Source organism: Eptatretus burgeri, chromosome 12 (genome assembly GCF_056783735.1).
Source record: "Eptatretus burgeri isolate ZD-2024b chromosome 12, Ebu_testis_v1, whole genome shotgun sequence".
NCBI classification, from domain to species: Eukaryota; Metazoa; Chordata; class Myxini; order Myxiniformes; family Myxinidae; genus Eptatretus; species Eptatretus burgeri.
Window position 1 is genome coordinate 24337769 of NC_140972.1, and position 16930 is coordinate 24354698.

Consider the following 16930-nt stretch of genomic DNA (forward strand, 5'->3'; position numbering starts at 1 on the left):
TTGTATCACTTCCGAGGTGCAGTGATGCTGTTGATCCGGTGTCCATTCAAATTAAGACAGGAATTGGGAATATTTTGTGAGGTTTTCAGCGACCACTCATCTGTTCGAACGTCTGTTCGAAGGATGGCCCTGCATATGAAGCACCAATCCCATGGTTTATAGTGCTGTCAATGATCAAACCTAGACCAGAGAGCTCAAAGGTAAGCGCTGTACCCCTGAGCTGTATCCTACTGGACATCGTCTGTCTGTCTGTGAGCAGGATATCTCAAAAAAGTTATGGACAGTTGAATGTGTGACGAGGACAAATTGATTCGATATTGGGGAAGATCCGAATCCAGATCCAGATTTGAGAATTTTTTTTCAATGATTCTTCACCATTGAGATGGGGCCAAAAACGATACATAGCGCGATATTTCAAAAAGTGTGGACAAGTTATCACAATACGAGGTGGATTTGTTGGGTAGGTGACAAGAACAAGCTGATTAGGTTTTGGTTCAGGTCCTGATTCAGATCCGGCCTATCGGAGGGATACAAAGCGTCACCTGCTCAGCCTGGCGGAGGTGTCGCTCTACTGAGTGCCGTTCTAATTTTTGCTGTCATGCTGTGTGAGTTGATTTCCACTTCACAAATTCTTCCATAATATTTGGCTAAAAAAAATACAACCATAAAGTCACCCTGCCAAGGAAAGGTCCCAAGCATTGCATCGAGTTGTAGAACCAAGGTAAAATATGGAATGATGATAAACTGATTAATTTACTGTGGTTCAAACCTCTTCTGTTTTCTACCCCCCCCCCCACCCCCACCATTCCACCATTTTGTGGAAGGTGCATAGATTTTAGTACCAGTATCACAACTCTATGCACTGTAAGAGCACGAACATGATTAATGGTTTTCCCTTTGGGTTAACTCCTGCCAGGGCCTGATTTTTTTTCCCTTTTGATGTGCCAATCCCTGCACCGCATTCTATACAGTAATTACTACTACAAAGTAGAAAACCCTGGGTTTTCCAAGTTTTCATTTGATGCTGCTATCTCTGCAGGTCTGCTTACCATACGTACCCTACAGTTGTACCTTTTTGATGGAAACGTGTTTGTAATGTCGTCACCATAGTCCAACCAGAGCCTCAACATGACTGACTGAGATGTTTCCAAATTCCAACAGGATGGTGCAGAGGTAGCACATTTACCTTTTGAGTTGTTTCGTCTGGGTTTGATTCCTCTCCCGGCCGATGTATTATTTCACGAACGTCAGATTGGTGCTTGGCAGGCAGGGTGTTGCGGCACAAAGTGTATCGTCCTTTGGATCCACCAACTTGCTGGATGTTAAATATCACACACTGTCTTCTTCGAATAGTATGAGGGATGTCGCCAGCACACTGAACAAATTACAAGTTTCTGCATAAATCTGCTCCAGTCAAACATCAGGCCTGATCAACCCATTCGTGAAAGACTTGGGCCAAAAATGATTCCCTGGCTGACCTCACAAGAAGGTGTAAAAATTGGGGCCATTAAAAAAGTAGCAGTAATAGTAGTCAATACAGTGTAAAATGTTACCTTTTTTCTTTCAATAAACCATGACTGAGTCGTCACATTACCATGAAACGAGCACGTGACTTGCCTTTTTGAAGCACATTACTGTGCTACAGCATGGTTTTTTTTCTGGTTTTCCGACAAGATAGATTGAATTTTTTTTTTTTTTACGAGAAACGTCACTCCAAAATAATGCATCGGGTGATGTCACAAACTGAATGTACAGTCAAGACTGGTTGGGATCAAGCAATTAACAATGAAACAAGTTTTCAGGCTTAAATACATTTTATCTTTATTGACCTTAAGAGACGCACTATTGCCATAACTTATAGCGGTGTAAAGTAAAATGATTACTGTATTTCCATTTTACTTGATATAATTGACGTGACATCAATTTTATTTTCTTCAAATTGTACGTGTCTTCAATTTTTTATTTCATTTGGCAGCAGAGTTTAAACAAACAAAAAAAAAGTCATGAGCATGAGTCATTTGTTATTTTGGCAAACAAAGTGAAATGTCGTTGAGGAGCACATTACATTTGTACAAACAAACCAATCAGCAAAGCACCACTTCAGCCGGAGTGACATAGGTCTGAAGGCCACAAATCAAATTTTGAGACATTTCCACAAGTGACTATATGGACACAGACGGCAGTTCGTTTGAAATGTCTTCCACGAAATACTGGTGCTGACGTGGAAGGGGCTTTAAAAATCTGTCGTCAATCTGTCGGTGGATGGAGGCAGTGCATGTCTTGCACTTCCAGATAGGTAAACAGCAAACAAAAAGTTAGAGCATATAATTATATAATGTTTTAGCCGTCGGTTCAGGTTAGTTGCCCTGTCAGAAGCCTGATGAAATGCGTCAAAGCAGTCACGACGGCCAACTGATTCAGTCGCTCCGAGTCGGATCACAGGCCTGTTTACTATGATACCTTCCTCCAATGGAACCACGGAGTCAATCGATGTGTTGCGCTGATCGGTACCGTGTGTCCGTTACTCTAATGGCGACTGAGCGAAATCGCTGAACGCAGCCTTATACTGGGTGCTATCTGCCTGGACTCAATCCTTTCAACAGATGTGTATAATTCTAACAGTGGTCAGACACTCAAATTCACCCAGAGACCAAGTGATTTTAAAGTGTATTGAATGCATGTGGTGGGAATACAAAAATAAGCAATGCAGTTCAAATACTCCCCCTACCCCCCAATACAACAGAATCCTTAAATATGCTAAGCCTTAAGGCCTCAGACACTCCTGAGTAGAGAGACGAGATTGAGTTCTCCAAGGCAATAATGGAGGCTGCCTCCAGCATGACACAGCAAGTCACAAGTGGAGACATGGCTTTGGCAGGAACAGTTTTAGGCTGTGGACCAGAACCAGCAGGATTGAGAGAGTGGGCCTTTGGTAGGGGCATGGCTGGAAACGGTGGCAACAATTGCTTGGTTTGGGGAATAGCTCCGATGCAGCTCACGCGCAGGCTCCATTGTTAAGCTCCCTCCATGTCTCACCCCCTGCTGCACCCAACGCAACTTTTTATACTGTCAGCCCCCACCCGCCTCCATGGCACACTTAGCTCCTTCCTGGTCTACTGCTGTTGCACTGCTGCACAGTCCATGGGCAGGGTGAACCCCTAATCTTTTACCCAGATGGTGCTGCCAGCTGGTGTGGCAGTCACGACATTTTTCCGCCTGAACGTGTGCCAACGGCCTATCAGCACACTTAAAAGTACTTTTTCAGACAGATTACCAAGATAAGAATATTAAAAGAGGTATGCAGGTAAAGCAGTTTTAGACACTTGTGGGGGAAGTTGACAACAACTTCCTGCATATAAAACGATATATTCTACAAGGTGGCCACCATGTCTTGTCACCCCTTGTAAAAATTGACATTGCCTTTTATCATATTTACTAACAACACTGAAGGGTTCTCCAAGTTATATCACATACATTTGCAGTACTCTTTTACTTTATTGCATATGACACAAGCCTTAAATGTCCAGTGGATCTGTTTGTGCTCCATCATTGTCATTACAGAAAAAAAAATTTGCACCATGATCTGTGGGACATATTCCAGAACAATGACAACACTGACAGCAATCCGTTGTTACTTCGATCACCATAGGTGGATGGAGGTTATGTTTTCACCCCTGTCTGTCTGTCTGTGTTTGTAACAGGATATCTCAAAAAATTGTTGATGGATTTGGACAAAATTTGGTGGAGACTTTGGGTATGTGACAAGGACAACACCATTAGATTTTGGTGAAGATCTGGATACGGAACGAGATCTGAGAATTTTTTGAGTGTTTTTTTTTTTTCACCATCAAAAGATAGGGCCAAAAACGACATACGAGGTCCGTCTAAAAAGTAACGGGACTGAGCCTGCTGTGTGCTCCACTTAAACAACTTGAATGAATTACACAACTTGCGTCAGTCTTTCGCAACATTCCAGCAAAATATATGATTGGTGATGGTTGACTATGCTCGCTGTGTGATTTTTTTTACAGTTCGTGCTTTACACGTTCTCTAGTCTGAGTCGTCGCGCTATGAGTTGTGAGCAGAGAGCCAATCTGAAGTTTGTTGCCAAACTTGGCAAAACACCTTCCGAATCCTTCGCAATGCTGCAGCAAGTCTACGGGGAGGAAACGATGTCACGTACACGTGCATTTGAATGGCACAAGAGGTTTAAAGAGGAACGGGAGGAGGTTGAAGACGATCCACGGTCTGGAAGACCTTCAACGAGCAGAACGGTGGACAACATTGAGCGTGTGAAGCAGATGGTGCGCGCAGATCGTCGACTCACGGTGCGGATGATTGCTGAGGAACTTTCCATCAACAAGGACACTGTCTGGAGCATCATCACTGAAAACCTTGAAATGCGCAAGGTGTGCGCAAAGATGGTCCCTAAGCTGTTGTCCGAGGACCAGAAATGGCAAAGAGTCACTGTCTGTCAATACATTATCGAGCGCCTCGAGGACGATCCAGACCTTCTCAGGAGAGTCATTACTGGCGATTAATCGTGGATATTCAAATACGATCCTGAGACCAAATGGCAGAGTCGTCAGTGGAAAAGTCCGGCATCACCAAGACCAAAGAAAGCAAGGATGTCGAAGTCGAAGGTCAAGGTGATGCTCCGCATTTTTGACATCAAGCGCATCGTCCACTTCGAGTTTCTACCACAGGGTCAAACAGTGAATCAATACGTGTACAAGGAGATCCTCCAGCTCCTCATGATATCAGTCCCGGACAAGAGGAGGGATCTGTGGGAGAACAACGCCTGGGTGCTCCACCACGACAACAACCCTGCTCACAGTGTCCTTAGCATCCAACAGTTTCTGGCTGAGAGGAACGTGCCAACTCTGGAGCAACCCCTGTATTCGCCAGACTTGGCCCCTTGTGATTTTTTTTCCTATTCCCCAAGCTCAAGGGGGTGATCAAGGGGACCCGATTTCCTGATGTGGAGGCCATCAAAAGGGCCGTGATGACGGAGCTCCGGAGGAGGAAGAAGAGGATGGACAAGTGTGTGAGACTGGAGGGAAACTATTTTGAAGGGGACAAGCTGTGATTTCAATATATTTTTTTGGAATAAAATTTCTGTGGTCAGTCCCTTTACTTTTTAGACGGACTTCGTATACGTAGCAGGATATCTCAAAAAGTTGTGGATGGATTCGGTCGAAACTTGGTGGATGAGTTGATTAGATGACAATAACAAGCCAATTAAATTTCGGTTCAGGTCTGACTCCAGATCCGGCCTATCAGTGGGATACAAAACATAAACTAATCATCTTGGCGGAGGTATGCATTGTACTGCATGCTCTTCGAGTTCAATGGTGTAATTGCTTGTATCACCCATGGTTACGTTCACTAAATCTGAAAAAAAGAAAACAAATTTGCACACAAAGGTAAGTAATGGCAATTTTTACAAGGGGTGACAAGACATTGTGGCCACTCTGTATATCATGGAATACTATTGTACTCTTTATGGAAGGTTGATACGGGGGAAAAATGGCTGCCCATTCAAATGTGCACAATGATACCTTTATAAACTACTACAGAGTGAAACCATAAGCATTGAAAAGCCAAACCTTTTATTCTCGAGCGTTTTCTGAACTACCAAGATTTAAGAAGACGACAGAATACATCTCTAAAGTACCACAACGAGAGATCGCCAATTTGTACTTCTTCTGCTACTTCTTCCTCTTCTTCTGCTTCTTCCCCTCTCAAAACAATGTAAAACTGTAGCCCAACCTACCTCAATAACTGCTGAAGCCACGATGGTGAAATGCAATGCGAGGAAGTCACTATGTCTCTGGGTTAGTGCACGCAACTCAAAATTTATAACATAGGAAACATTAATAGTTTTATTAGGAAACAAAATCAAACGTAAATATGGACTTGACGAAACCAGGCCAGGCTCGTGGGAGGAAGGAAAATCGACAGTGGACAGAACCATTCCAAAAGCGATACATATCCAACCCATCCCCCAAATCAACTGAAACAAGTATTGAAACAACTTAATATCATAAATGGATTTAATCCATTCCAAAATAACAAAATATACATCTATTTTAAAACAATAATCACATCGTTTCGCAAATGTGATAATCCACATAGTGGACTGAATGAAAAGCCAGGATTGAGGGAGGGGGGAGGGGTAGAATGTACCATAAGCCGAATTTAATAACATTGATGGATTTAATCCAAACCAAAATAACAAAATATATAAAACATTAAGCATTTTATTACTTTTAAAAATTGCAGAAACAAGAACGAGATGGTATACATAACCCCACAGTCTTGAGGACAGTGCAAGCCAACTCTTTTGTCACCAAACCAACTCAAATCCACATAGTTTTATCATAACTCGCCCCAACTTTTTGAGATATCATGATATATATATATATATATATATATATATATATATATATATATATATATATATATATATATATATAGTTTTAACCCTATCTCTCAATTTTAGAAATTAGGCCTATGTTGGCATTTTGACCTCAAAAATAATTAGCTGGTTGAATTCAGTGACCTGATATGAAAATCCTCTTCAAATTTCAAGTCAATCTTATAAAAATTAACACTTTTATGAGAAATTTGGCCAATGTTGACCTCAAAAATAGTTGGTGGTTGAATTTAGAGACCTGATATGCAAATTCTCTTCAAGTGACGTGATATGCAAATTCTCTTCAAATTTCAAGTCAATCGAATGAAAATTGTCAATTTTAGAAATCCGGCCTATGTTGACCTCAAAAGTAGTTGGTGGTTGAATTCAGTGATGTGATATGCAAATCCTCTTCAAATTTCTATTTATTCAGATGAAAATTGAGGATTTTAGAAAATTGGCCGATGTTGACCTCAAGAGTGACCGCTATGTCACATGGTCATGTAACATGTGAAGTTTCAGTTTCCTCCGCTGAACGGTTTTCCATGTATGCTCTTAACAAAATGCAGACACGTACAACATTTGAACGACATACGTACTGTACATCCGCTACCGATCGCTTAACCTCAACATATGTAACACCAAGATATGAGATGGTGGTGAACAGCTGTTTTAAAGACCTGGAGGGAAGAGGGGGATTGAAAAAAGTGTGGGAGTTTGTTCCAGAAGCGGGAAAAAAGAGAAATGAAAGAGTGAAGGTGAGGAGTGATTCTTTGTTTTGGCAGTTTCACCAGAAGGGGGTTGCTGGCAGACCTTGAGCATCCTGCAGAAATATTAGGGGGATGGAACACAGACAGAGCAGAGGGTGCAAGGCCAGAGAGGAAACGGTAGAAGATAAAGACTGCTGACCTGCCCGCGGTGACAAAGTAAAAGACCCAAAGTCTCAGCTTCATCGGGGGAGATACCAATGATCCTAAAAAGCTTTGGTTTCCACAGCGTGAAGCCAAGCTAGGTGTAAGGCAGGAGCACCAGCCCAGAGGGGAGAGCAGTACTCCATCAAGCTGCAGATGAAAGCTTTGTATGTGGTCAGGAGCTCAGGTGTGCCAAGGGAGGACTTTGTACGACGGAGGATGCCCAGTCGGCGACTGGCTTTGGAAGCCAGCTTGGAGATGTGGCTTTCCCAGGAAAGATCATGGCATATAGTGAGACCTAAAAGCTTGAGTGATAGAACTTCAAGAGGATTGTTGAGAAAGTAAATGGGGGTTGTTTCCAGACAGTCCTTCCAGAGAGACATAGTGAGAGTGTGAGATTTGTCAGTGTTGAAAGATCTGTAACAAGTGTTTGACCAGCTTGTGATTTTATCCATGTCTGCAGAGAGTGAAGAGGCTTCCTATATATATATATATATATATATATATATATATATATATATATATATATATATATATATATATATATATATATATATATATATATATATATATATATATATATATATATATTGTTGCGGATTCGCGCCCGCCGGCGTGCTGACGGCCACGTAACTCGAATCGCGGCACGTCGCCCACCGGACGGACAATTCAGTCGTGACCCTCTCGGACTAACGCCGGGAACCAGTCACGGGTGGACCTTTCGGTCTCACCGCGATCGAGCCAATTAGCCCCCGCGTGGGATAGGGTTGCTCGCCAAATTCGACCTACCTAAGTACCCACGCGGAGGGTAGACCGGGCGATCGCACCTCGCCGCAGGTCGACTTCGGACACGGGCCACTTAAGCGACCCGTTCCGTACTATCGGGATAACCGAGCGGTGTTATCGTCGACCTCGACGGTTCGATTAATTATCGGGCGTATTCAGCCCACTACCAACCCTTTACGTGAAGCAAGATGAGGATTCAATGAAGGAAATGACGAAGCGAAGCGGGAAACAGTTCAACACAAAGCACATTTATTCGCGACGAACGGAAAGCACACATATTCAATTCCACCAAAAGCACACAGAAAAGAAAAACACAATGCAATTTACACAAAAAGCAAATGCGACAATGCAGATCTAATACCGATTACACGAGCACACGGCAACACTTATACAATTTTACTTCACAGACGGCGCCGACAACACATACCCAAAACCAAGGAAAGAATACCCTCAAGGATGAGGCGGGCCTGAGGCCGAGACCGGGTCGGGCCTACCCGTCTGGTGATGAGACGTGGAGCGGCGATGGTGCCTCAACTCCGCGGGCCTCGCGGGCAGTGTCTGGTAGGGGGTGGGAAAGGGGCCCCCTTGGTCGCACTATCTCAGCGCGGGGGGAAACAGGAGGGGGTTGCTGATGCTCGGGGTATAGAGGATTTTTATTGTCCCGCGACGAGCGTCTCCACCTCGGCCAGGTCGCGCTGTCGGCCTCCCTGGGGTGCAGCTCCCTGCACGACGCGAGCACCCCCTCGTCTGCCCTCGCCGCCTCTCCACAGCTCCGTCCCCTCCGCTCCGACTCCAACGCACACGACGACCAGCTCCTTCTTGCCAACTCCACCGCCCGCGAAGTCTTAACTCTCTGTTCTGTCTTGACTGACGAACACGGTCGCTTATATCAGCCCCGTGGCTTCGCCCTCTCATCTTTGACCCCCTCCCTTCGACCTTTCACCTCGCTCCCCATTGGCCCGAGAAAAAGTGGGCGTGAATGCTTTTTGATCCATAAATTTGCATATATCGATCGCCCTCCAACGCCCTGGGGGCGGGGCCAATTCGCCCCTCGCTCACCGATTGGACGGAACAAAAGTGGGCGTGTGTCGTTTTTGATCCGTTTTTGAAGTGGAAAATCCGTGGTTTTGTACACGCTGTTCGGCGTGCGCCCTGCACGAGTCCAACACCGGTACCCACAAGCGGCGCAAGAACGGTGGCGATGCGACGGTTGTGAGGTGTGACGTGAAGGTCGTGGCGGTTGTGGTGAAGCGGCGTTGTGGTTGGTGGGTGATGTTGTGACTGGTGGTGGTAACAATGGCGGTTGGTCCAAAATAAAGATAGTAAAAGAAAAACGGCTATCCTGAAGAGTCGCAGCACGCATAAATGACATGTATTCCCACTAGACAACGGGTTTGGGCCTAACTACACATATACTTACCGAGATATCTCACCTAAGGGACCTGAATGGTGGTTTGCGAATTTGGTAACCACAACAATATATATATATATATATATATATATATATATATATATATATATATATATATATATATATATATATATATATATATATATATATATACACTACAAAAAGACATGTTTTAACATTTTTTTCCATCTCAATCCCACAACAAATACAATATACAATATTACACACCCCACACTACTAATGTACACCTCCCTCTCCCATTGACATCTTCATACAATTGTTACTATTGCAACACAGCCAACGATGACTATAACTAGAGAGTTCATAGAACACCTTACCCCACGCAGCGTTCAGGTACATGTATATAAATCAATTGGAATAAAATGATGATTGTGAATGTCGTATAAATAAATTCCGGAACTTTACCACCATATATGCAGTCTTATACTCCACCTTATCCAACACGTTACATTAGTTATTCATGCCTGTTGTATGTGTCCTTTATAACGTCCTTAACAACAGTACGTTTCCAGTTTTATTTGTAATCATTTTCAATTTCGTTTGATCGCCAGACAGTCAGACAGAATAAAAAAATTATCTACGCCTCTCTGCGCATGCGCTATCGGGACAAATATGAAGCATATTTTAAAAAGAGGGTTAATATTGTTGCGGTTCTTGGAACCGCGTGCATCCATCAGATAGTGGTCCCAAGACAGTTTTTCCATTAGGAGACGTGTAGATAGTCCCTTCCCTTTTGTCTTGCGGGACAACAAGGGAGTGCGTTTCGATGATTTCATAGCTTGGTTTGCTTACATCATTTTCTCTTCATTTCGTCCCTACTGTTCTTTTTGTCTGATTATTCCTGAGGTAAATCTGAGCCACGTGCGCCTTCACTGTGAGGTGGGCTCACATGGAGGCCAGCGCGTGTGGCGCCGCTGCGAGGAAACGATACGGCGCGGAGCCCTTGTTCCCAAGCGAGCCCTAAACCCAACGTGTGCAGCGAGTCATACAGTGCACTTAGCAGTGCGGGATTATCGACATGAGCTTCCGATGATCTGGAGAAGATTTCCAGTTGCATTAAAAAGGCAAACAAATGAATACCTCTTAAGAGGCTGCATGAATGGTGTTTTTCACAACACAGGAAACGCAGCCAGCACGACACCCACGCTGCACGAAATGCGTACGGAGGCCGATAAAGTCGACTCCACCCCACATTGGGCGGGATGCGGGTGTGTGAGGTAGAAGTGGCTTGTTCCTTTTCAACCAAATATCTGATACATATCGGTGTTCGCCCCGCGCACACGCTAGCAGAGTCATGCGAACGCAAGCGCTGGCCACGTGCGTAATGGCCGAACCGTGCGCACTGCATGGAATGTGCTCGAAGGCAGACACGTACGCCGTTCGCGAAACATGCATGGATTTATCCATAACGATGTCCCTTCCGTCCTTGCTGGCAGCAGTGGATTCTCCACAGATGCTGAATGTCTTCTCGTCTCTACTGCCAGCGAAGCTGCGATCAAGCCGGGGAATGTAGAGTGCGGGCCACGTTGGCACGCGGAGCGGGCGCGTTGATCGGCGCTGGTCGAACGCCCGAGCGGGCATGCGGGATCCTCGCCCAGTCACCAGCGCACGGCCCCGGGGTTTTTGCGGGACAATTTGCGTACCAATTTTGGTGTGGGCGATTCGTATTATGTCGTGGGGTCGGAGCGAAATATGTTCGCTGTCTGGGATGACCTTGCCTGAAACGAAGTGAGGCAGTTTCCGGCCAAAGTTAGTGGGCCACGTGAGGGGTTGGGGCCAATCGGAGCGCCCGATTCATGTGATGACGTTTCGCTTCGGGGTGGCCCCTCCCCCTGTGCCGCAAGTCCTATAAATGTCGGAGCGGTCCCTCCGCCTCTCTCTTTTTCTTCTTTCGCTCTCTCGCTCTGGCCTCGCCCTCGTCGTCATCGCCATGACCCGCCTCCTGCTGCCTGGACTCCACCGACCACTCCGTCCATGCACTCTGGACTCCGCCCCTTCTCCACTCAAGCCCCTCCTCCACGAACACGGTCTCTAATGCCCTGTTCGATTCCCACAAACAGAATTCAAAAAGCTTGCCTAGTTTCGGAGATAATTTTTTAGGGGATTTCCATTAGCGGAGATATTTTGACGTCATAACTTTTTTTCTCGGAGGAATTTTCAAAATCGGAGATGGTTACTGTGGTGAATTAACGTGAATCAAGGGACATGACGCGGGATCACATGTTGTGCGTCTCGCGTATAAGGGGAGGTCTCTCTGCGGCACGAGTGATTGTCCCCGGGGCATTGCTATTGACATCGGCTGTCCACTTGATGCTCGTTAACTGAAGGTGCTCATTGACTGGTGAGAATGGAGATTATATCGAACTCCGTGCTTACGCGGATTAGTCTGCAATGGTTAACTGCACATGTATACGTTTCTGCTTATGTACTCCTAGCTGAACCTGTATTTCCTGGTGTGTCCACAGAAGCGGCTCCAATCAAATGGAATAAAGCCTAAACTCTGAAGGTTCATCTCTCGCTCTTATTTCAATTTATTCCATTTGATTTTCTCGGCTCTCTCAACCAAAGATGGACAAGATCTACAAAACCAGAGAGGTTCGACGCAGACCCAAACACGACTGACGCAGAAATGAAATGGTCACATTGGTTCTGCTCCTTCTCACACTATCTGACCATCATCGCGGAGGGAGCTGACAAATTTGCCGCTCTCGTGAATCATGTCTCGCCCGGCGTGTACAGGCTCTTCTCGGGGTGTGACACTTACGAAGCAGCGATTGACGCAATGCAGGAGCTCTAGGTGAAGCCCAAGACGAGGTATACATACGACATCTTCTCAACACACGCAAGCAAGCAGCCGGGGAGACAATCGATCAGTTCCTGCAAGCTCTGAATCAGCTGGGAAAAGACGGCAGCTTCCGGGCCGTAAGCGCCGAGGAACACCGAAAGGAAGCGACACGGGAGGCATTCATCCAAGGACTCAGATCAGCCCACATACGGCAACGCTTACTAGAGAAAGCGCAGCCCACTCTTGACAAGGTAGTCGATCAGGCTCGGCGATGGATACGGCTCAGCAGCAATCTGAGTCATTTGGGACACCGATGCTGCTCATGAACGCTGCTACGATGGGAACCCAAAGGAACCCCACTGGCACAGACACAGCCAGACATGAGGGATGGAGAAACACCCGAGGAGCCGGATACCCAGACCTCGTCAAACTCCTCAGCAACTGCTCCGGTCGGTAAATGCTTCTTTTGTGGGTACAAAAGGCATCCTCGTCAAAAATGTCCAGCCAGAGATGCCACATGCATGAATTGCGACAAGAAGGGCATTATGCCAGGGTATGTAAATCTACTCTGGGAGGAATAAACCCACTTCTGCGGCTCTCTACTCGCAAAATAAATTGACTGCAGCCTCCCGGGGAATCTATCCAAGGCTATCATCAACGTGCGAATTAACGGGCATATGGCTGAGGCACTGATTGATACCGGAAGCTCTGAAAGTTTCGTCAACAGCTCGCTAGTGAAGGGCAGGAAATGGGTAATCCACCCGACTGACAATACGGTATGCATGGCCGCCACCCTCACTACAATCCCGCGTACGAGGGTACTGCAATGTTGAATTGGACGTAAAAGGGTACACGCATCGGGATGTAAAGGTGCTGGTGCTTCGTGATTTGTGCGCAGACGTAATTCTGGGTCATAATGTCCTCAAGCAGCACACGAGCATCGAAATACCCTTTGGAGGAAGCAAGCCTCGTCTAATTTTAAATGCGCTGACCACTGCGGAGGTGACGTCCCCCAGCTGTTCGCTAACTTGTCGCCGGTCTGCAAACCGATAGCGATCAAATCGCGGCGATATACCACTGCTGACATGAATTTCATCACTTCAGAAACCAAGCGATTACTGGAGGAGGGAATTATAGAACCAAGCGATTCGCCATGGCGCGCACAGGTGTTAGTAACCAGCAGTCAGAACCATAAGAGACGGATGGTTGTCGATTATTCCCAAACGGTCAATCGCTTCACCCAACTCGACGCCTACCCCTGCCGCGCATAGATGAGATGGTCGAACGCGTGGCCAATTATAAGGTATTCAGTACCATCGACTTGCGAAGCGCCTATCATCAAATTCCCCATCCGAGAGGAAGACAAACCGTACACTGCATTCCAGGCAGGGCGGCGCCTCTACCAGTTCAGAAGGATACCATTCGGTGTCACGAATGGGTAGCTTGCTTCCAACGGGTTATGGACGACATCATCTCAGATGAAAACCTCGAAGACACTTTTGTTTACGTGGATAATGTCACAGTGTGCGGTAGGGATCAGAGGGAACATGATAGGAATCTGGACAGATTCTTGAGCATTGCTGGAAAATATAATCTGACTCTCAACTACGAGAAATGCGTATTCTCGGCAAGGTCAATTGACCTTCTCGGCTACACGATAGCTGACGGCACAATTAAGCCTGATCCTGAGCGATTGCGCCCGCTCCGTGAGCTTCCACCACCTCAGGACTTGCAGACAATGCGCCGGGTGATCGGGATGTTCGCTTACTATGCAAGATGGATTTCCGCAATACTCCGAGAAAATACATCCCCTAGTGCATTGCAAAAACTTTCCACCAGATGCCGCTGTCGTGAGAAGCTTTCCACGATCTGAAGGATGATATCAGTAAGTCCGTGGTTTTATCGATCGACAGCTCGGTGCCCTTCGTGGTGGAGACCGACGCTTCAAATCACGCCATAGCTGCAACACTTAATCAGTCTGGGCGGCCGGTCGCTTTCTTCTCGAGAACTCTCTCTAGAAGCGAGCAGAGACACTCGGCAATAGAGAAGGAGGCGTACGCCATCGTCGAAGCGCTGCGTAAATGGAGACATTATTTACTGGGAAACCACTTCACGCTCGTTACGGACCAACGATCCGTGGCTTTCATGTTTGATGGGAAAAATAACGGGAAAATTAAGAATGAAAAAATTATGAGATGGCGGATAGACCTAGCCTGCTACAGGTACGACATTGTTTACCGGCCCGGGAAGGAAAACCCTGCTGCAGATACCTTCTCCCGGGTCTACAGTTCGGCAACAATCAGTCAGGCTTTGCAAGACCTACACGTGTCTCTCTGCCACCCAGGGGTAACCAGGATGGCACATTTCGTACGCAGACAAAATCTTCCCTATTCTGTTGAAGATATTAAACAAATGAATGCTTCATGCCCTGTTTGTGCTGAACTAAAACCCAGATTCTTTGGCGCGGCATCTGGCAGACTGATCAAGGCTACTTCCCCCTTCGAGAGACTAAACATCGACTTCAAAGGGCCCCTGCCCACCGAGACAGACAACAGATACATATTCACCGTTGTTGATGAATATTCAAGGTTCCCTTTCGCGTTTCCGTGCTCGGATATGACCTCGGGCACTGTCGTAAAATGTCTCTCTGACGTCTTCGCTATGTTTGGGAGACCTTCGTACATACATTCAGACAGAGGGCCGTGTTTCATGTCGGCCGGGCTAAAACAATTCCTATTAGAGCACGGCATAGCAACTAGTCGAACGACGGGTTACAACCCACAGGGAAACGGGCAGGTGGAAAGGTATAATGGAGTTATTTGGAAAGCCATAACTCTGGCGCTGAAATCGAGAGGACTGGGCCCCGAGCGATGGGAGGTTGCTCTTCCTGACGCAATGAATTCCATACGCTCTTTGCTCTGCACGTCCACAAATGCCACTCCTCACGAACGTATGTTTACTCACCAACGACGTTATGTTGACAGTCAAACGGTGCCCAACTGGCTGACCCACCCCGGTACAGTGTTCATGAAACGCCCGGTACGACAAAGCAAGTATGAACCGCTGGTGGAGGGGGTCGAACTCATTGACACTAATCCAGAGTATGCTCATGTCAGGCTCCCGGATGGCAGGGAGACCACTGTGTCGGTTCGCCATCTGGCTCCCTCAGGTACTCCTCCCGCCGGTACACCACCTCCTGGCTCTCCTCCTTCTGACATTTCCCCCCCAGGAACTCCGCCAGGCGACGGGGCTGCCGCGTTCCCCCCGAGAGCGATCGAGTCATCCCGGCACAAGTCGAGGCTCACCAAGAGGATCGGGAGTCTCCCTCAAGTGAAACTGCCGTTTACTCCCGGAGAGGTCGACGAATAAGGCCCCCTCGACGACTCAATCTGTAAAGGGGATTATCGGCATTCTCGCTGCTCATGCTCCTATATGCCCATTATATCATATATCGATGCTCATTTCCATGCTCCTACAACTCAAAATAATCACTGCTTGGCATGTATGCTTCTGTAGATCAATTAGTCCGCGTTGCTTGAAATGTATACTCCGATAGTGCTAAAGCAATCATGGTGTGTAAGATGGGCCCCTAGTTACATTTTAAAGGTGAGGAGAATGTGGTGAATTAACGTGAATCAAGGGACATGACGCGGGATCACATGTTGTGCGTCTCGCGTATAAGGGGAGGTCTCTCTGCGGCACGAGTGATTGTCCCCGGGGCATTGCTATTGACATCGGCTGTCCACTTGATGCTCGTTAACTGAAGGTGCTCATTGACTGGTGAGAATGGAGATTATATCGAACTCCGTGCTTACGCGGATTAGTCTGCAATGGTTAACTGCACATGTATACGTTTCTGCTTATGTACTCCTAGCTGAACCTGTATTTCCTGGTGTGTCCACAGAAGCGGCTCCAATCAAATGGAATAAAGCCTAAACTCTGAAGGTTCATCTCTCGCTCTTATTTCAGTTACTGTCTGCGCAGGGAATTTTTACATGTATACGCCAAGTTTCAGGAAGTTTCGATGAAAACTGTAGGCTGTGAAACAAAAAAGTCCACAAGAATAAGACGAAGAACAACAACGTGAGTAAGACTTAGAGATCCTCCATGAGGATATAAAAAAACAAGATATCTCCAGCGAACTATACCACTGAGGTTATTTGCATTGATCAAATTCTCCCAAAGAGGACTTGACCGAATGGAGAATTGACTTTTTCATAATTTTTTGTTGCCCGATTTGAACGAAACTTGATATTGCACACCACAGGCGAATAGTGAGTAAGGTGGCCCTAAAATTTTTGTGCCATCGTGTACCGTTTTGGCTGTATTTTGGGAACATACATACATACTGTTACGGTTCTCGGAACCGTATGCATTCAACATACAGTTGTCCTGAGTCAGTTATTCCATTAATATACGTGGAGTTAGGTCCCTACCTTTTGTTTAGTGGGAAAGCAAGGGAGTGCGTTGCGATGGGATATTAGTTAGGATTAATAAATCATTTTTCACCTTTTATTTTATTCCCTCCTTTTTCTGAGGTAAATTCATCTCACTTGCTCCCCTTGTTTCGCTGGCCACAGCGTACCACCGTCTACCCG

At 46.2% G+C, this 16930-nt stretch overlaps 1 protein-coding gene across 2 annotated transcripts in view; it reads right to left on the reverse strand.

Moving 5' to 3' along the window:
* LOC147015259 (guanine nucleotide-binding protein subunit alpha-11) overlaps positions 1-16930 on the reverse strand; it is a 664748-nt gene that overhangs the window by 441075 nt on the left and 206743 nt on the right. The gene's annotated exons all lie outside the window — the stretch shown is intronic.